The following is a 23,033-nucleotide window of genomic DNA, read 5'->3' on the forward strand; positions in this document are numbered from 1 at the left end:
AAGTTCTGATCATCTTGTTGCTCCTCATAAAAGCTTTGAGAGCTCTCCTTTAACTATCAAATTTTTTAAATTTCTTGTTTTCCATTCCAGTCTTTTTAGGGTCCTCCCTTTAACTTATCATTTAAGAAAAAAACAGTGAGTTGACTAGTGATTCCAACATGATGCATTCTATTTCTAACATTTCTGCCTTTCTTTTATTGATGCCATTTTAGAAATCTTTTCTTTAACCTGCAGTTATGCCTTCTCAAATTTTATCAGAGGGCAACCTGACCCGTCAGACCCACCAGGCAGTTTGCCACACCGAGACTTACTGGCTGAATGTCAGTCCTAATCTTGGTATATGATACATTCTGCCTTTTATTATGTTTGCCGGGCTGACTTACAAATAAGCAAATAAGTGTCTGCTTTAAGGCACCAGAAAAATCAGGACACAGCATATTGAGTTTGCACGGCCCCATGATCTACACATCTGTTCTGCATTTAGGCCAAAAGAGTCCTAGCACCAGCATACACTACTCCTATACCACTATAAATCTGGAGCTCAGCTTAGCAACTTCTTCCTGACGCAGGCTTCAAATATATACCATGTGCTTCTCACTTCATGTCTTGAGTTTTCCCGTTATAGACATGAGATGCTGCGGAAACTACTCTTTGCCCACACGCAGATCCCATGGGGCAGACTTGAAGCAATGGAACAAGACAGGCAAAGCTGTAGACTCAGCATGGACCTGACAAGCTGCACTTCCCTCACCAAGGCTGATCCAACTCCTGCTCCCCTTGAATGTTCAACCCGCGGGCAGTGTAGATCAACATTAAGCCCTCAACAAGGCTTCATTCCTCAGGGAGGCTGGTTAGCGGCTTGGCGGCGGGTCAACTATCTCCACTTCTGGAGGAACAGCAGAGCATTCCTACTGAACGTTGACTTCCAGTCCCCATCTGCAGTGTGCCTCACTGCACCATCGTTCAAGTGCTAACAGAATGCCTACTCTGTGAAAATAGTATCCTACACGCCATCTTTGACCAATGTACCAATTCTAAAGTGAAGGACATACAAACATGGGCTCCTGACTATAACATCAACTTACTTATTGGGCTTCCCCGGTGTCTCAGACTGTAAATAATCTCTCTGCAATGCAGGAGACCTGGGTTTGATCCCTGGGTTGGGAAGATCCCCTGAAGGAGGAAATGGCTTCCACTCCAGTATTTTGGCCTGGAGAATTCCATGGACAGAGGAGCTTGGCAGGCTGCAGTCCATGGGGTCACAAAGAGTGGGACAAAACTGAGCAATTAATGCTTTCTTACCTATCATGAACCCCATAATCCAGGAATAGCCAGCCCAATCAAAGGTGGAAAGGTCTTCTGAGGGCTCAGCTGAGGTCCAAGTTGAGGCCAGCACTCTGTGGGGCTGGGAGAGGTGTTCTTTGTGTGCACAATCGTGTACTAAAGGGAGGAGGACAAGGAAACACAATATAGGTTACACTAAATTCAAGATTGCAGGTATCATCTGGCTTCTTTTTAAACAAAGAAAGGACTTACTTTCCTGGGGGTAGGGTGTGGGGAGGGTAATGAAGCCTGACTTGATTGCTACACAGCCAAGATAGGGAGGAATATTTTGAATGCAGGGGACTAACCGTGGTGTCTTTTGGCACTCCTACGTCAAATGTAATTGAGGAAATGTAACAACCACACCCTTATAAGGGCAACTATAGGCTCAAACCTCTTGGATCTGGATCCAAGATCTGGATGAAGATCTGGATCATCCTACTGGGTTACCAGTGCAGATGAGTGAGAGTTAGCTGAGAGTGAGAGAAATCTCCAATGGGAGATAGTGAAGGGAGGCGAGGAGCATCACTTATAGGCTGGAACCAATTGTAGCAGTGGTTCTGGAGCCTGCCTTGCCAATCCCTTTTACGGTTTTTTGGAAAGTTAAAATGTTTGACCACCCTGATGAATCAGACTTGTACTTCTATATGAGGAAGAAATGAGAGGAGTATCTTAGATGAGACAAGGATGTTGTTAGGAATGAATGGATCTGAAAAGGAGTTCCTTGTTTATATGACACCCCAGATTCGTGCACTGGCTTTGCTCTGGGGTCAGAGTAGGCCTCAGTAATAGCTTACATGATTCCAGTGTAAGCTGCCAGATTACTTCTGGCACCACTAGCACCGCCACAGACCTATAACCTGTCTTACAGACAGCTCCTAATTACACCTATTTGCTCACATCCAAGGTTGAATGGTTCCTGGCTCCCTCCATGTTTCCCTAATACTACTGTGGCATGAGATGGCTCAGCACCCACTTGGCATCCATACATATGCATACATATGCAACCAGAAGTTGCGTATGCAACCCAGAAGTTTGGGAAGTAGATGCTTCATGGGGAAATTTGTTATCAGTGGAAGTTGGGACTCAACAGATAGATTTTTCTCCCTTCCTCCTCAACCATCATGGACTATTTGCAATTGCAGTGACTATATATGGTCTCTAAGAAAACATTCTGAATGACAGTGCAATCAGATGACCAGGAAACTGTGGTCTAGTAGGCAATGATGTTTTACATTTGTTCTTCTGCCTCAACTTCTGTACTCCCCAAAAAAGCATTAGTGCAGAAGTGTTTGCTTTTGTCTGTAATTTCAAGGGAAGCTGGGCTATTACACAGGTATATAAAAACAATAAGAATTTTCATTTTAATGATTTCATAGTTGACATATATATACTATATATATAATTATATATGCTGCTACTGCTAAGTCACTTCAGTCGTGTCCAATTCCATGCGACCCCATAGATGGCAGCCCATCAGGCTCCGCCGTCCCTGGGAGTCTCCAGGCAAGAACAATGGAGTGGGTTGCCATTTCCTTCTCAAACGCATGAGAGTGAAAAGTGAAAGTGAAGTCGCTCAGTCGTGTCTGACTCTTCGCGACCCCATGAACTGTAGCCTATCAGGCTCCTCCATCCATGGGATTTTCCAGGCAAGAGTACAGGAGTGGGTTGCCATTGCTTTCTCCGACATAATTATATATAAATATGTTATATTTATATATAAATTAAAAAGATAATTTAAGAAACTAAGGAGAGAATTATATATAGTATATATATATAATGTTTATATATAAATATAACATATAATGCTATATATATTAACTTATTATATATATGTGTGTGTGTATATATATATATAAAATTCTCTCCTTAGTTTCTTAAATTATCTTTTTAATTTTTGGGCACACTGCCCAGCATGTGGGATGTTAATTCCTAGACCAAGGATAGAACCAATGCCCCCTGCAGTAGGAGCATGGAGACTTAACCACTGGACAGCCATGGGAGTTCCTATATATGGTTTTTAATTGGTGTTGTCATCATAGAAAAAGTGAAATTGATTTGTATTTCCTTCAGTTACTTTGTGCCTTTGTGTTTTATTTTGGATAAGATTGGGCCTTATAACTTTTTCATAGCTAATGATATGTAATGGTCTTAATCAGACTTCATTATTTCAATTTACTTGGCATTTTCTTAACTAGGCTAATTTGTGAGAAAAGATGTATATCTTGTTGTCATCATCTTTGTATCCCTCACTGAGGCTACCTTAATATTGTTAAAATTATAGGTACTTAAAATATATGTCTAAACTCCCCTTCCTCTGGGACGCTCTGAGATAATGAGTCATGGAGCAAAGGAGGAACAAAGAATAAATGAATAAATCTTAGGTAAAGATGAGCCTGGGAAACAAAGGCTAGTGCTTATGACCAAATTCCAAGGAACAGGTGCTCACTGGAGCAATCAAAGAAAGTATAGTACTATTCAAAAAAAAAAAAAAGTAATCAAAAACAGATAACTAGGGAAATAGAGGATTTGGAAGACGAGACTTAAATATTAAGCAGGTGCAAAAGAAACTAGGGGTGAGGAGTGTTTACTGCCAAACAGGAGAGGAAGGGACTAATCGCGGTTTTAAAATGTATTTATTGTTTGGCAGTGCCCACTCTTAGTTGCAACATGCAGGATCTAGTTCCCCGATCAGGGAGCAAACCAGTATCACCTGCATTGGGAGCTCAAAGCCTTAGGTATTGAGCCACCAGGAAAGCTCCCTAACCATGTTTTTAAAAATGGAAGATCCAATTTTCTTTTCTCTGAGAACTTATACTCCCATTGGGAAAAACAAGAAGTAAACATGAGAAGTAGTTGAGCGAGGCTGAAGACCAATGAAGTGCACAAATAACTGCTTATGTAGAAGCACTTCTGGATTTCAGAGATGGTAAAACTTAATGACTGTTAAGTGCTGAAAGGAATTTGCACTGAATGATAATTATGCTTCACCTTAGGGAAATAAATACATCTTGGTAGACCCAGATATTCTACTCAGATGAACTTATCTACCAGAAATACATAATTATGTTCATCAAAAACACATACAAGAATGCTTTTAGAAGGACTACATATAATCACCCTGGAAAAACCATAAATACCATCTCTAGTAGAATGAATGAATGAAAATTAATTGTGGTATATTCATTCAATGGAATACTGTAAAGCAACTAAATAAACAACAACTATAAGCAATCCAATTAATATGAAGTTCAAAGCCAGGCAAAAGTAATCTAGAGTGTCAGTAGTCAGGAAAATGGTTATCCCTGGGGATGGAAGATACGAGTAGGGGATATGAAGAGCACTTTTAGAGGCAGATAATGTTTTTATCAGGTAAAGGGGCTATATTCACTTTGTGAAAATGTATCAAGATGTATATTTATCATTTTACTGGCATATCTTATAACATAGATTCAGATTTTTTAATCTATAAAAATCCATATATCACCAGCTGTATAAAGATCTTGATCAATGTTGGCATCCCAACAGCTTTCTTATGCCCACCTCAAATTTCCCCCATTAGGTTATCACCAATCTGACTTCTGTCATCATATATGAGTTCAACCTGTTTCTGATTTTCATACAGTAAATAATAAACTACATAGTCTTCTGTATCTTGATTCTTTTTCTCAATATCATGTTTGTGAGATTTAATATTGTTGTTCACTGCCATTCTCTTGTTGCTAGATATTTTAATTATTATATCCAATTTTAATTATGACAAATAAAGCAGATATATGTGTGTGTATATATATATATATATATATTCCTTTTGTGGATATTAAGAACTTTTTTCTTAGCTCTATATAAGAAAGTAAACTTTCTGGGTTAAATGGTATATGTATGTACAGGTTAACTATATATTTGAAGCAGTTTTTTTTTAATGGTTGTACCAACTAGTACTATCACCAGTAATATATATGAGTTCCAGCTGACCACATACTTGCCACTCTGCATGTGATCAGTCTATGTAGTTTTAGCCTTTGGGGTGATTATAAAGACATCACCTTGTGGATTTAATTTGCATTTCCATGATGAATAATCATGTTGAACAATTTTTCATATGCTTATTTGACCAATTAGATACCATACTTTGTGAACTTTTTCCAAGTCTTGCTATTTTTTAATTTTAGTTGTGTTTTCTTATTTATGTTTTTTTAAAATTTCTAGATGTGAATCCATTGTCAAATAATTCATTGCAAATGTCTTCTGTTCCTGGTCTGCAACTTTGTCTTTTAATCTCTTTAAGGTACCTTTTAAAGACAGAATTTTTGATTTTAATAATGCCAATTTTACCCATAGACAGCTAATACTTTTGTAATCTGTCTAAAACATCTCTCTCAACTCCACAGTCAGGAAGACATTCTTCTGCTTTCTTTCGGAGGGTGTTTTCTTCTTTCTTATTGAAGTCTATCATTTATCACAAATATATATTTTTCCCATACAGTAGAGACAGGGGAACAGAGAACTTCATAGGTCATATTGTTTGATATCTTTCATTGAAAGTGAAAGTAAAAGTCACTCAGTCATGTCTGACCCTTTGAGACCCCCATGGACTATAGAGTCCATGGAATTCTCCAGGTCAGAATACTGGAGTGGGTAGCCATTCCCTTCTCCAGGGGATCTTCCCAACCCAGGGATTGAACCCAAATCTCCCTCATTGCAGGCAGATTCTTTACCAGCTGAGCCACCATTAGTTTTGAGAAATTTTGACCCAGAAATTTTTCAAACACTGACTGTCTCATATTCTCTTTCATATCATATATTGGATATTTACTATATATATATTTTATACTTTCTGTACAATCTATCATTTATTTCATCTCTGTGGATCAATCTGGATACTATTGGTCTATTTTCTGGTTTACTAATCCTCCTTTCTGCTATGTTTAGTCTGATATTAAATGAATCTGCAATTCAGTATTTAATATTAGGTACAGAATTCCCATTTGTCTATTTTTTAATGCATTCGAGGTCTCTGCTGAAATTCTACATACTACTCTAAATTTTGAATATATTAACCATAATTATTTTAAATTCCCTGTCTGATAAAGCTAACATCTGTACAACCCTGTAGTTCATTTATATTGTCTGTTGCTTTTCTCATGATTTTTGCTTACTGTGTTTTGTGTATTTTTAACACGTTTCATAACATGTTATTTCAAGCCAGAGGATTAAAAATTAAAGAATGTCACAGTGTTGTTGTCTTAATCTAAAAGGGTTAACATTTTCTTTTTCTTTTGGATTTATTTAGATATACTTTTGCTTTGTTTTGGTAGGCAGGCAGAATACCAGCATGTCATCTTAATATCTCTGCTCTTCTTCTTTCTGGATTGTAGCTCCTCAAATCCTGCTTGCTTGTGCTCCACTGCTTTCAGATTGTCACCTTTTATAGTCTAGCCTGCTCTTATCCATAGATAGATAGTAAATCCAGCACTAGTTATTCTCTTAATTCTAGAGCTAGAAGCTCTGTTAACAGATGTTTGGTATTTTCAGGATAAGAAAGGAAACAGTGAAGAGCCTTCTGGAGCAGGATCATAATCTGAGAATAAGCCCAATGTTAGAATGGATACATTTTTTGATGAAGACGTTATCAATTGAAATGGCAAGTTTGTGTTAGGTGGCTGTAAGGAAACAAAAATGCCTGAATGGAACTAGATAATCAAGAATTTATTTCAGAGCTGGTAGGGGGCTATTGAATCTTTTTAAGCAAAGGTGCAATAGAAGGAGTTGGGAAAGTTTAGTCTATCAATTGCCTCTTACAAAAGTAAAAACATCTTGATTTTATGTAAAGGAGATGTCAGAACATTATAAACCTATATAATCAAAGTGATCTGACTTCTTGAAGAATAAACTTCTAAAGATACTGTTTAAACCACTTTCATGTAGCATGTAGTGTATTTTGATTATCCATTTATCCATCGATGCACACTTGGATTGCTTCCATCTTTTAGCTATTGTGAGTAATGCTACTGTGAACATGAATGTACATATATGTTTGAGTCTCAGTTCAATTTATTTTGTAAAATAATTTTTGATAAGTGACAAGTAGGTTATATCTCCCCCCCCCAAATTAAACTCACATTGCAATCACTGACATATTTAGGTTTTATTTTCATTTCACTACACTCGCTGATGTTCATCCTTACCATGGCATCCTTATAAAAAATCTAAATGCTGACCATAATAATGTAATATTACTATATGTAGTTACAATGCTACATTTTCTTTCCCTTTTAAACTACTTCATTTTTCTCCTATAGCAATTCTGCTTTGAGTTTTAAATTTTTATTTTATGTACCATTTTTCTATGACTCATGCCTGAAAAATTCCATGGACAGAGGAGCCTTGTGGGCTACAATCCACAGGGTCGCTAAGAGTTGGCCATGACTGAGCAACTGAGCATTCTTCCTTTGAAAAAAACAACTAATCACTGGCTAAGTGATTAAGAGCATATAGTGTGACTGGAATTTCAGAAACATTCCTGCACTATCATAAAGAATATCCTAGGAAAATGACAATGGATCAGAGAGAGAATGGTCAGGCCTGGGAGACCAGTCTGCTCTGAAAGGGGAGCACAGGTAATCAGTTGGGTTATGGACAGTCAGAAAGTCATTTTCAGGGAACACTGGATTTAGGCAAAGCTCTAAAGATTTAAACTGAGCAAGACGTCAGAGAGGTCTTCAGCAGAATGTCATCTACACAAAAGGACATTTGGGCTGGTCCGATAGCACATGGCCCAGGGAAAATGCTTTGGTCTCTAGAAACACTGGAGAATAAGGCAAGAAACTAGCCCCGTGGAATGGGATACTGTAAAGGAACCAATCAAGAAATTGGGAATGAGAGACCAGAGAGTGATGATTCATTGTCTGTTTCCCTGTTATATCGTAAGTAAGTCACATGAGTGTAGGAAACAAAGTCTGAGCAAGACAATAGCAAAGCTAATGAAACTTAAGTCTTTTTTACTTCCTTTCCTTAAAACAGTATTGCTTGAAGATTGCAGAAGTAGTCTGTATCTCTAAGGGGCGTTAAAGTGACTTTGCAGTGAATGTTAAAAGACTTCAGAGACAACTATTCAAGCACATATGTTCCATTCCATGATATTTGTCCAATCATGTTTTTAAAGCTGTAGAATCCTAAGCTGAGATAGAATTTTTCATGTTCTCTCTTTGAGTTTGGGTCTCTGTGTAGTTGAAAAAAACTCGTAACTCCTTCTATGTGACAAGAACATGCCCCTACTACTTTGTATATGTATTAAGAATATGTTAAGATTTAAGTAACAGCTGTGGTGACATTTTTGTAATATCTATATATTTATTCTCTCTATATATTTTTTCTGTATAAAAAGAAAAAAACTATGTAATTTATTATTTAACTAATCTATTTTAAAGGCTGTGAACAGGTAGGATATTTAGAATTAGAAGTAGGAATTTAGGAGCAAAAAGTGGGAAAGTAAAGAACAGATTCAAGAAGTGGGAATGGATTGAAAACCTAATATGGGGATCATTTAGATTTTAAAAATTATTTCATTATAAAAACAAGATTCTCTAAGGCATAAGATCCAGTATTGCTTTTAAATGAGAGAAAAACACAAGACTTGACACAAGTTACCAGAAAATTCTCAGTTGCCATAGGACATGCAATACAAAAGATACACTTAAAAACCAAGAAATTAGAAATGGAAATCCATGTTGACAAAAGAAGACAATTTTAGGTAGTTTAAAAACAATAGCAATCTCTGAGAGTTTGAATTTAGAACTGTGGTTTTATAAGGAATTCACTAGATTCTGTGGTAAAATTATGCTATTGAAGAAATACTTGGAAAACTTGTATGTTTTGCTTCAATATTTTCTAAAGTTACATCTATAATTGTCTAAGAAAAATGGGACTCACTTCTATAAGAATAAGCACTCTGTCAGGATCATGAAGTAAAATTTCTTCAGACTGGTAGAAGGCAATAAAGAAACCAGCTGAAGATAGATGGAGAGAAAACATCATAGATATTTGAACAATCTTAGAAGCTGCCTGGCAAAGCTGCTCTTACCTGGGAAAGACTATATTTTAAGCATTCTACATATTCATATTGCAACTTTTTCCATCTCCTGTAAATTTCAGGGAAGATGTAAGAGAATTAAAAAGCAAAAAGTAATTCTGAAGAGACCAATTAGCACCTTGACTTTTCTGCTTATATTAGAAATAATTAAGAGGAAATAAAAAGTTAAACTGAGAACAATTCCAAGGCCTTTGATATCAAGTTCACAGAAAAGACAAGTTGAAACTTGAGGCAACAAGTTGAATCTTAATGTCCTAGGTAAAATCTTGACCTTAAGGAAAATTTCAGGTTGACTTCATGATACTCTGTTTGAGACTAAAATTTAAAAAAAGAAGGAACACAGGTGAAAATTGACATGAAAGATAATCTAGTGCACCCAAACCTCCACTCAAATTCTGTTTCAACATCAAATATAATGTTGCAGTGAACAAAGACTCGTGTATTTATACTGTTTAAGGGGCTTCCCTGGTGGCTCAGTGGTAACAAATCTGCCTGCAAGGCAGGAGCCACAGGAGACGTGGGTTTGATCCCTGGGTCAGGAAGATCCCCTGGAGGAGGGCATGGCAACCCATTCAAGTATTCTTGCCTGGAGAATCCCATGGACTAAGGAGCCTGGTGGGCTATAGTCCACAGGGACACAAAGAGTTGGACACAACTGAAATGACTGAGTACACAAGCATACATAATACTTAAACTGGGGGGAAAGGCTGATTATTAATGCAATTAACCTAATTCCTAGGAAATCCTAACTATTTAGACCATAAGGTCACCTCTTATAAAATAGGCCGAACCCCTTTAGCTACATGGAGGATAATTAAAAGGCACTAAAACTAAAATTTTAGTTTACTAAATTTCAGGGATAAATGTCTGGAAAAAACAAAATAGCAATAGCATTTGGAAGAGCAATCCTGAATTATTAAATGTGTATAGTATAGAGCCTATGGTATACAGAAAACTTCTCATTGATTTGCTGGTAATTCTGCAGAGACACCACAGATTGGGAATTGTTCAGCTCTGATTCTTTCTAGCTACCTGTGGGAAACTGGGAAAGTTATTTAAGCATGTAGTCCTCCAATTCCTCATCAATAAAATGGGCATAATCATACCCACTCACACAATTTTGTTAGAATTTAATGAAATCACCTTGTAAATACTTACACAGTGTGAGCATAGAAAGTGTTCAGTAAATGGCAATTATTGTCTTTTACCACCAAGAATCTCATCATGAATCTGCACAAAAGCTTTTTAACAATAATGACACTAATATTTATATACACTTCACCATTTCAGAAGGAATCTGGTATCTGTTACCTGATGGATTCCCAGATTCAACTCAGCACAAGCAGGATTTCACTGCAACATTTCCACCCAGTGGAGGCAGTCCTCTATCCAGAAACAAGGCTTCTCTAGAACAGTCCATCTCACTCAAGAAAAATAAATTCTCATTTTTAATTTGCTCTATCAGTTTAGTCAGTTCAGTTCAGTTGCTCAGTCGTGTCCAACTCTTTGCGACCCCATGAATCGCAGCACGCCAGGCCTCCCTGTCCCCAACTCCCGGAGTTCACTCAAACTCACGTCCATCGAGTCGGTGATGCCATCCAGTCATCTAATCCTCTGTCATCCCATTTTCCTCCTGCCCTCAATCCCTCCCAGCATCAGAGTCTTTTCCAATGAGTCAACTCTTCGCATGAGGTGGCCAAAGTACTGGAGCTTCAGCTTTAGCATCATTCCCTCCAAAGAACAACCAGGGCTGATCTCCTTCAGTATGGACTGGTTGGATCTCCTTGCAGTCCAAGGGACTCTCAGGAGTCTTCTCAAACACCACAGTTCAAAAACATCAATTCTTCGGCACTCAGCTTTCTTCACAGTCCAACTCTCACATCCATACATGACCACAGGAAAAACCATAGCCTTGACTAGACGGACCTTTGTTGGCAAAGTAATGTCTCTGCTTTTCAGTATGCTATTTAGATTAGTCATAACTTTTCTTCCAAGGAGTAAGCATCTTTTAATTTCATGGTTGCAGTCACCATCTGCAGTCATTTTGGAGCCCCCAAAAATAAAGTCTGACACTGTTTCCACTGTTTCCCCATCTATTTCCCATGAAGTGATGGGACCAGATGCCATGACCCACCCATAAGAAGACTGGATTTTCAATGGTTCAAACGCTGTTCATATATTTTCATACAAGTCATATAGTATTAAAACTAAAATGTGCAAGAACACTTGCTTACAAATACTTCATAGTTATTTATGTTTTCCTGTCAATTTAGGAGTGATTTTTTTATGTAACTCTTGATACATGCCCTCAACCTCATTACACAAGGTGAGATGACCCCCACCACACACAATCAACTTTAATGCATTTTGTTTCTTCTTCCTAATCTAATTTCTTCCTTTCCTCAAACTTTTCCAACGTGCCTTCTGGAATTCTCATTTTGAGAGAATTGAGAATTCTCATTTCAAAAGGATTCAGAATACTTGTATCCTTTTCATAAAGTAGTCTCTGTGGTGCTGCCATATACAATTATGTTAAATTCTACTGAAAATTATTTTTGAAGGCTATCAGTTGGCTGTAGTATTACCTCATCCTCATTATTTCTATACAGTTGTTTGGTAGTTCTGTCTCTACTTTCATTGAATATGTTGGAATTTGGCTAATAGTTTTGCTTTTCAGCCCAAACTCTATCAGCATCTGTAGTGCTCACCGTGTCCTTTTTCATCCTTAAGGTTTGACATTCACAATTTGGTCATAATTATAGTTTTCATTTTCTTAGCAGTAATTCTACCATTCAGTCAATCATTTGTAGATCATGACTTTGCTTTTCCAAAGTCATGATCTTTGCTTTTCCAAAGATAGAACCACTCTATAGCATCTGTCTTTTATGTTACATAGAACTTAGAATGTCAACTCCCTAATAGAGATAACACAATCGCCTCAACTTTGATCAGGAAAGACCACTGGTATATCAAATTATGGCAGGGGTGAGCATGGTCAGAGTGATGTAGTGAACCTGAAGAGAGTGACTCTGGAAGAAAGACAATTCAAATGCTATCTGCTACAGGGTCACTTCTCTGCTTAAAACTTTTTTACATTTTTCTGCCTGTGATCTTCAAGAAAAATCAAAATTTCTTAGAATAAAATCTAAGACCCTTTGTGATCTCTACAGCCTTGTCACTTTATTCACTACCTGCCTTTCCTTCTCTGCAACACTAATTTCTTTTGAACAACTGAACACAATGAGGTTTCTCTTGCTTTGTGGTCTTTCCCTTGTTGATTCCTACTTGGAAGGGACTTTTGATCTCCCTTCTTTGGATTGCAAGTTCCTTCCCTTCCTTCCAATCATAATTCAGGCAGGGTCTTGCGAAAAGTGAAAGTGAAAGTTGCTCAGTCTGTCTGACTCTTTGTGACCCCATGGACTATAGTCCATGGAATTCTCCAGGCCAGCATACTGGAGTGGGTAGCCTTTCCCTTTTCCAGGGGATCTTACCAACCCAGGATTGAACCCAGGTCTCCCACGTTGCAGACAGATTCTTTATCAGCTGAGCCACAAGGGAAGCCCAAGAATACTGGAGTGGGTAGCCTATCCTTTCTCCAGTGGATCTTCCTGACCCAGGAATTGAACCAGGGTCTCCTCCATTGCAGGTGAATTCTTTACCAATTGAGCTATCAGGGAACCTTGGTGGGGGATCTTTTGAAAGTTTTTAATAAATACCTCTTCCCCTACCTCCTCTCTGGCAGAAGTAACCTGCCCCTGGTACCCTCAGCACTTTATGCAACCTTATATCATATCCCACAATATTATAGCTTCTGATTTCTTTTCTCTCTTGTACTGTATCTTTCTCTCTACTCAAAGAGGTGGGGCCTTTGTTTTTGTAGTTCTCTCTGTAGCATCTGTATCTAGCAAAGTACCCAGTATCTATTATATGCTCAGTAAATGTTTGTTGAAAGGAAGGGAGTGGAATGAGTCCTGACAGGCTCATCATCAATCAATGGAAATTGCTACTATCTGGTATAATTTTATGTGAATTGGAATTAGGAAACTATAATATTAGCATAACAGACAGCTATGTAAATGTGATCCTTCTTAAACTGTTCACAGAGTGTATAATAAAAACAACTGCTTTATTTCCTAGCCAAAGTCTACTCTGAACTGCCCTTCGAGATTCACGACTTAAATAGCCCAACAGCATAGCTCAGGGAGGAAGAGTCAATAAATCAAATATCTTCTCACTTAATTATTGTCTTTGAAAATGTAATGATACCTGTTAGATACCAAAACATACTTAACAAACAGTTGCATTTGTGAATTTTTTAAGAATGTATTCTGTGATTACTAAGGATTGGACCAAGAGTATAAAAAATTACTTCAAACATTATATTAGTATATAACAAAATAAACATGCATGAGCTTTACCCAAGAACTTTTTAGAGAACAAAACTAGTAGTTCCAATATCATGTTCTAAACAAACTTTTAAAAAATTAACACTGACAGATATAAATATATAACAATAGTTTTTAAACCTATCAATGCAGAAGAATTTTTAGAGTTTTGAGGAAAAAAAGGAGTTTTGCAGCAATACCTTTCTCAACTCACTGAATCATCATCCTGTTTACTACCAACCTAAATCCCTGAGCTCCTATTGGGAACCTGGCATGTCTTTCTCTTCCAATCTATTCCAGTTGCATGATATTTCAAGCACTCATTGTTCCTATTTGGAATACAGTTCATGCTCTGTCTCTACGGCTGTGTCATTCTCAGTACTGTCTAGACTGTGACTAGTCTCGCCATGGTCCTTTGAGAACCATCAAAACCATCAATTCAATGCCCAAGTTTTAGTTCACTAACATTAAGCTTGTATCAACATCACTCAGAGGGTGATGGATTGCAGCTTTTGATCATTTTATTTCAAGTGGACTTCTCAACTGCTGTTTTGGTCACCTCATTCATCTTCTAAACTAACTGGCACAGTCCATCTGCTATTATTGCTACTATCTTACTTATGTTTTTCTGTTTTTTTTTCCTTTAATGTCATGCAAAATGTCATAACCTGAGGGATGTCTGCCAAAGAAAGGACTTAAGGAGCATTAAGAGAATCCCATAATTGCCCAGTGAGATTTGACTTGGCATGTTATGGATGTAGCCATGGGTGCCAAGACACAATAACCCATTTATTCTCCAATGCTGACTCACCTGTGAAAAGCCTGCATCATGGGGAGCTGCCCCCATAGGAGTCCTGAGCATTTGCATAACCACACCCTCCTCCAACTGATTTATACCAATACTGACAGTAACCTGAAAAGGTAAAGCAGATGTTCTACCCAAAGGCAAATAAGGGGGGGGGAGGTGCAGAGCAAGAAGGAAAGAAAATTTCCTCAATTCAGATATCATGCTAGCCAGGCACCTTGGGTTCTGCTTTGTTATGCTGTCATTTTCACAACCACCAAAACTGGGCAGTGTTTCTGCACGTTCTTCAGTGCTAACAGGTGAGCAAGATTAGTTAAAGGTTCAGCTGTCTTTCAGACTCAGTATGTAAGTAAATAGATAGATAGATAACAAAAACATAAACCAAATGACAGATTTATGTAGCTATATCTGTCCCCATTCTTTGAATGGAAAATACTAGATAATATACTAAATATTTTCATATTTTTGTGTGTATTTACAAGTAATAATGGCAATTGTTTCAAATAAAAATGTTAAGAAGAAGCTACAGTTTTCAGGATTAAAACTCTATTAAAAGATAAAATCTGGTAAGCAGAATTCTACGTTTTTACTGGGGGTATCATTTCACAGATATTGTAGATGGCGAGTTGTGAGTGCTACAGGGATAAGCACAGGAAGTACCTTGGCAATCCCAGGAGAGATGATTCCTGAGGAGAGAATTGGGGTAGGATTCAAGGTAGATGTGGATTCTCAGTTGACCTTGATGGATGCATAGCATCTAAATGGAAGAAAATGCCAGTTTTCACCCTTTGTTAGCTATGAGCATTGATGATTCCTTCCAAAGTCTCCATACTATGTACTTTTTGAGATTATCCTGAGTAAATGTGAACAAATATTGAGTACTATTTCCAGCAAAACGTGGGATGTGGCATTGATCTTGTTGCCTTGGGCAAGATTGCTTGGAGTGAGTTATGAGTTCCTGTAAAATTATTAAGCTTTCTGGAGAAGGCTTCTCTCAACTCTGTAACCTGATCCTATAACAAGACTTTTGTCTTGATCTCCTATTTTGTAATTCATCTCCACAGACAAATTTTGAATACCTTCCTGAATCTGAATTACCTTGTCTGGGAATCAGATGCTTTATATAATTTTTGTTGCATTTTTCAACCAGAAGCTGGGCCCCGTTCCTTGAACTCACACTTGTTGGAAGAATTTTACTCCAAATAGATTAGCGACTGTCATAATGCCTAGCTCTGAGCATCACCACTGTAAAGACACTTGTCTATCTTGCAGTAGACAAATAGCCGCTTATAGCAAGGGGGAATTAATGTTGAACATGTAATTAAAGTTTCTAATTATCTAGCCTTGAGATGAGGAGATTATCCTGGGTTATCCAGGGGGACTCAGTGTAGTCATGAAGGTCCTTATAAGTGAAAGGAGGAAGAAGAGAGTTGGTGTCAGAGTGATGCAACATGAAAAGACTTGACTGTTCATTGCTGGTTTTGAAGATAGAATTAAGTCACAAGCCAAGGAATGCAAGTGGCCTCTAAAAGCTGGGGAAGGCAAGGAAATAGATTTCAGCCTAGAGTCTCAGAGGAATGCAGCTGCACTGTCACCTTGACTTTAGCTCAATGAAAACCGTTTCAGAATTCTGACCTCAACACCTAGAAGATGGTATATTTCCATTGTTTTAACTCACCATGCATGTTGTGGATTTGCCACAATAGTAACTGGAAAAAATATACTTCCCTTCCACAGAACAGATCTTAGAATATCAAAGGTGGCTTGCATTGAGTATGAGTTATCATGTCCTTTTGGTTTCCTCAAATTGAGGGAAAATACAGTTTGTGGGTAATACTACGGGCTTTGGAATTCAACAAAGGGCAAAATTCTGTTTCATTAATTACTGGCTATATGGCTGCTAATAAATGATTTGATTTCTCTGTGCTCATTTTCATTAAGTGTTTAATGAGGATAATACTCTTCTCATCAGGTTGGTTTGAGGACTGATTGAAATAAAGTATGTAAAGTACCTTACTTAGTGCATGGCAAATGTTATGAATTATTCAGTGTATCTCCATGCCTTTGGTTCCAAAAGTAAGCTCTCCTGTCAGGTTAGTGTAGCGATATTAAGTTAATATGAGTAGAAAACTAGTTTGAAGCGATGTCAGGAAGCATCTTTCCTCATACACCGCTAAGGAGTTGTGATTTAATTTGGTAAGCAAGGAGTGTCATTTAAATTTAAAATGCTTCTTGTCTCAGAAAGAGTACAACCTATTGATATAAGGAAAAAGTGAAAAGTCACATTGAAGTCAAAATAAAGACTAAGAGTCAATATTTCAATGCTGAAATCTGGGAAGAAGACCATCCAATAGTGATAAAGCAGATGGATATCAACTGGAAAGTGCAATCACTGGGAGACTAGTTATTCTTCTGAAAACATCTGGTTTACTGAAAAGTAGCTTTTCCTACCCCTCTCTCTCCCTGGTGTTTAGAAACATGTCAACAACCCAGCGACAATCTTGTAGATGTTGCTTTCTGACCATCTCTTCTTTTGTGTTTCATTCTATTTCCTTACTAATACTTCCTGCCTCTTTGGGGAAAAAATCCATTTGTCAAGAAGTAAATGAAGGGTAAACTAGCGGTCCTCCATTTTAACATGGGAGGTATAAGTCTCCCAATTAAATCACCATAGATAGTGACAGAAAGAGGATTCACCTTTAGAAGAGCAAATATCATGTACAAAAATGAATTGCAGGTTTTCATGTCTTCAGTATTTTAAAGTGTCAGGGAGCTAAGCACTGTGGATAAGAAAAAAAAAGTATAGGCAAATAGAATCACAATTAGAAGAAAATTTGATACTACAATAAGTTGAACTGTGTCCTGCAAAATATATATTGAAGCCCTAAACCCCATTACCTCAGAATGTGACCTTATTTGCAACAACCTTAATAGAGTTGTTGTGATATAATTAGTTAAGTTAATACAAGGTCATATTGAGATAGAGTGGACACCAAATCTAATATGACTTATGTCCTGTTAAGAGGAAAAGAGACATGTACAGCAAAATTAAGTGAAGGAAGCAGTCAGACAAAGAGGTTAATCCAGACTAGGTTCTGTGCATCCTACAGGCAAATTTGGAAGGTAAATGATATGTGTCCCACCTTATGGCAAAGGGGCTGGCTTTTTGTATCCCCAAATAAGATCCTATGCTTCTCTGGGTGAGCCAAAGGTGATCTGAGGAGAAGGGGGCAGCGGTTAGCTATCAGCAGCCGATACTCATAGCACCTGGGAAATCTAGACAAGGTCTAGTAAAGGAAACCTGGGAAGGACACCAAAGGAACCTACTACAATGAATACAAGGATAGAGATTGGAAATTTAACCTAACAATCATTGGCAGTCTTTAGGAAACTACTAGGAAAATTGGGAAGGAAGTAAAAAGCAAAGACAAAGCAATAAAAATAATCATTTTTGTTACTAAAACCTACACAGAACACAATTTTAAATGGCTAACTAAATTCCAAACAAACCATTTCAAAATGAAATCCAACTAAAATATTCTAGTTAAATTTTAAATATATAAGACAAATATAATCCACAACTCCTTAGGAAAAGACAAAAGATTCTATTTCCCCACAAATGAATAGAAATCAGACTAATCTTAGAATTCTAAAAATCATCCCTTATCAGAAGACAATTGGAACAACATCTATAGTATCAGAGATTTTTTTTTAAAGAGTGCTCTTATCTAATTAAATAGTTATCTTTTATACACTGTGATATAACAATATCTAACACATTCAAGAGCTTAGAAAATATAACATGTAAATCACATGTATTACTTAGATGTTTTGGGTTGCAAGTAATGTCAACAACTATAGTGAAAAATGCAGAGTGGCTTAGAAATTATAATAATAAAGTACCCAGAAGTATGGTAGATCTTAGACTGGATAATTCAGTGACTCAGTAACATCCAGGACTCAAATCCTTTCCATTTTTTTCTCTGACCATCTTATTTTATTTTCAGTCTAACTTTCATCTTAATAACAGGACTTGTGTACCAGGTAAAAAAGACAAGAGATTATTGCTCCCTATGTAGCTATTATGGGCACAGAATCATTTCCCAGAGCATGCTTACTCACATTTTGTTGACCAGAATTAGGTCATGTTCCACTTTGTACTCTCATCATAAATCGATTATGTGTGAAGGGAACATGATTGCCATTATTTGCTAAAACCAAGAAGGATGGATGTCTATAAAATCATGTCTTAAAAAATAAAAGATAGGGAGGCATAGAAAGGATGCAACTAGGCAACCACCAATCTCTGATGGATTATTTTTTTTGAAAAAAGAAATGTTTGCAGTGTTCCTTTAACTGAACAAGAGATGAATCATTTACAAATCTCAAAAACCTCTAAAGGTGTCAGAAAAACTGAAAGTTCCTTCCCTATTCACTCTGAACCTAAACTAGGTTATTCAGTTTGGTGATACCCTGACAAAAAAAAATGCTTATTTAGTTGTTGCTGTTTTTCTTTACCTATACAACAGCTGTTTATTGAGCCTATAATATGCCTGACATTATATTAGGTGCTGGAAAGAAAGCAATAAGCAGAAACAAGCTTACTGTTTTGATAGATAATTCAACCTGTTAATGAAGGAGAGATCCTTGTTCTAGGTTATGGGGATGGCTGAATGCAAGGCACTGATGCTGATGAGATGAGATCAGCAGCAGCAAATTTTGTAGTAACAGAATCATGCAATGCCCTCTTATTCTTGCTGAAGAATGTAATTGTCTAGTTAGAATAATTCCATGGGCTGTCGGGGAACTGAAGCCCAGCGTCAGGGAAAAGCAGGCACTGTGCTTGGTTGCTGTGAAAAACAAGGCTGTTGGCTGGGGGCAGGGGGTCTTCTCTGCAGGAGCACCATGGAAATGCGAACTTGAGGTTGGGTCATCAGAGGCCCTCCCGCTTTCAGATGGCAAGGCAGTTCACAATGCTAATTTTAGGTCTTATACTTCATTTACTCTCATATATAAAATTTCCTGTGCTATAGGTGTCACACTACAATTGTACGCAGTTATGTCTGGATACCATGTTCTAGTTAAAAACTGGTTTTTTGTTTATTTTTCTTGAGATGTTTTGTTTCTCAAATCTGTTGATTAGTGTTGCCCATCACATCCAGAAACTTCTCAGCTGTTATTTTGTTAAGTAGTACTTCTGTCTCTTTCTTTCTCACCTCTCCCAATGGGATTCCAATTCTAGCTAACTTAGGTTTTACTTTTTCAACAATCTATGTCTTCTACTCTATCTTTTTGTTTTGTTTGCTTTTTTGGTTTTTTTTTTTTTGGACTCATCACTTTTGCCTCCCTTAATTGCACTCTAAGTCATTTGTCTTAGACTTCCTTGCAATTCACTAATTCCTTCTTCAACTGTGTTTTCCTTCCACGATTTCCTTAAAACTGTGTTTTAATTACCATGAAAGTCATCCATTGATCTTTTTTATTGAAGTGTAGTTGATGTATAATGCTGTGTTAATTTCTGCTATACAGCAAAGTGATTCAGTTCTATATATATATATACATTCGTTTTTATATTCTTTCTCATTATGATTTATCACAACATATTGAATACAGATGACCATTATATCTACTACTGTGGACAGGAATCCCTTAGAAGAAATGGAGTAGCCTTCATAGTCAACAAAAGAATCCAAAATGCAGTACTTGGATGCAATCTCAAAAACGACAGAATGATCTCTGTTCATTTCCAAGTGAAACAATTCAATATCATGGTAATCAAAGTCTATGCCCCAATCAGTAACGCTGAAGATGCTGAAGTTGAACGGTTCTATGAAGACCTACAAGACCTTATAGAACTAACACCCAAAAAAGATGTCCTTTTCATTATAGGGGACTGGAATGCAAAAATAGGAAGTCAAGAAACACCTTGAGTAACAGGCAAATTTGGCTTTGGAGTACAGAATGAAGCAGGGCAAATGCTAATAGAATTTTGCCAAAAGAATGCACTGGTCATAGCAAATACCCTCTTCCAACAACACAGAGAAGACTCTATTCATGGACATCACCAGATGGCCAACACTGAAATCAGATTGATTGTATTCTTTGCAGCCAGAGATGGAGAAGCTCTATACAGTCAGCAAAAACAAGACCAGGAGCTGACTGTGGCTCAGATCATGAACTCCTTATTGCCAAATTCAGACTTAATTTGAAGACAGTGGGGAAAATCACTAGACCATTCAGATATGACCTAAATCAAATCCCTTATGATTATTCAGTGGAAGTGAGAAATAGATTTAAGGGACTGGATCTGATAGACAGAGTGCCTGATGAACTATGGAATGAGGTTCGTGACGTTGTACAGGAGACAGGGAACAAGACCATCCCCATGGAAAAGAAATGCAAAAAAGCAAAATGGCTGTCTGGGGAGGCATTACAAATAGCTGTGAAAAGAAGAGAAGTGAAAAGCAAAGGAGAAAAGGAAAGATATAAACATCTGAATGCAGAGTTCCAAAGAATAGCAAGGAGAGATAAGAAAGCCTTCCTCAGTGATCAGTGCAAAAAATAGAGGAGAATAATAGAATAGGAAAGACTAGAGATCTCTTCAAGAAAATTAGAGATACCAAGGGAACATTTCATGCAAAGATGGGCACAATTAAGGGCATAGACGGTGTGGACCTAACAGAAGTAGAAAATATTAAGCAGAGATGGCAAGAATACACAGAACTGTACAAAAAAAGATCTTCATGACCCAGATAATCACGATGGTGTGATCACTGACCTAGAGCCAGACATCCTGGAATGTGGAGTCAAGTGGGCCTGAGGAAGCATCACTATGAACAAAGCTAGTGGAGGTGATGGAATTCCAGTTGAGCTATTTCAAATCCTGAAAGATGATGCTGTGAAAGTGCTACACTCAATATGCTAGCAAATTTGGAAAACAGCAGTGGCTACAGGACTGGAAAAGGTCAGTTTTTAATCCAATCCCAAAGAAAGGCAATGCCAAAGAATGCTCAAACTAACCACAAAATTGCACTCATCTTACACGCTAGTAAAGTAATGCTCAAAATTCTCCAAGCCAGGCTTCAGCAATACATGTACTGTGAGCTTCCAGATGTTCAAGCGGGTTTTAGAAAAGGCAGAGGAATCAGAGATCAAATTGCCAACATCTGCTGGATCATAGAAAAAGCAAGAGAGTTCCAGAAAAACATCTATTTCTGCTTTATTGACTATGCCAAAGCCTTTGACTGTGTGGATCACAATAAACTGTGGAAAATTCTTCAAAAGATGGAAATACCAGACCACCTGATTTACCTTTGAGAAATCTGTATGCAGATCAGGAAGCAGCAGTTAGAACTGGACATGGAACAATAGACTGGTTCCAAATTGGGAAAGGAGTACGTCGAAGCAGTTTATTGTCACCCTGCTTATTTAACTTATATGCAGAGTACATCATGAGAAACGCTGGGCTGGATGAAGCACAAGCTGGAATCAAGATTGCTGGGAGAAATATCAATAACCTCAGATATGCAGATGACCCCACCCTTATGGCAGAAAGTGAAGAGGAACTCAAAAGCCTCTTGATGAAAGTGAAAGTGGAGAGTGAAAAAGTTGGCTTAAAGCTTAACATTCAAAAAACTAATATCATGGCATCTGGTCTCATCACTTCATGGCAATTAGATGGGTAAATAGTGGAAACAGTGGCTGATTTTATTTTGGGGGGCTCCAAAATCAATGCAGATAGTGACTGCAGCCATGAAATTAAAAGACGCTTACTCCTTGGAAGGAAAAGTTTTGACCAAGCTAGACAGCATGTTAAAAAGCAAAGGCATTACCTTGCCAACAAAGGTCCATCTCTTCAAGGCTATGGTTTTTCCTGTGGTCATGTTTGGATGTGAGAGTTGGACTGTGAAGAAGGCTGAGCGCCGAAGAATTGATGATTTTGAACTGTGGTGTTGGAGAAGACTCTTGAGAGTCCCTTGGACTGCAAGAGGATCCAACCAGTCCATCCTAAAGTTAATCAGTCCTGAGTGTTCATTGGAAGGAGTGATGTTGAAGCTGAAGCTCCAATATTTTGGCCACCTGATGCAAAGAGCTGACTCATTTGAAAAGACCCTGATGCTGGGGAAGATTGAAGGCAGGAGGAGAAGGGGACGATAGAAAATGAGATGGTTGGATGGCATCACCGACTCAATGGACTTGAATTTGGGTAAACTCCGAGAGTTGGTGATGGACAGGGAGGCCTGGTGTGCTACAGTCCATGGGGTCACAAAGAGTCGGACACGACTGAGCAACTGAACGGAACTGAACTGACTGAATACAGTTCCCTGTGCTATACAGTAGGGCCTTGTTGTTTAAGTATTCTGTGTGTAATATGTAGTTTGCATCTACTAACCTCAGGCATCATCTTTTCAATTCTACAAGTTTTAGT

Source organism: Bos grunniens, chromosome 6 (genome assembly GCF_055505025.1).
Source record: "Bos grunniens cultivar Pamir isolate PY7600 chromosome 6, Bosgru_T2T1.0, whole genome shotgun sequence".
NCBI lineage: Eukaryota > Metazoa > Chordata > Mammalia > Artiodactyla > Bovidae > Bos > Bos grunniens.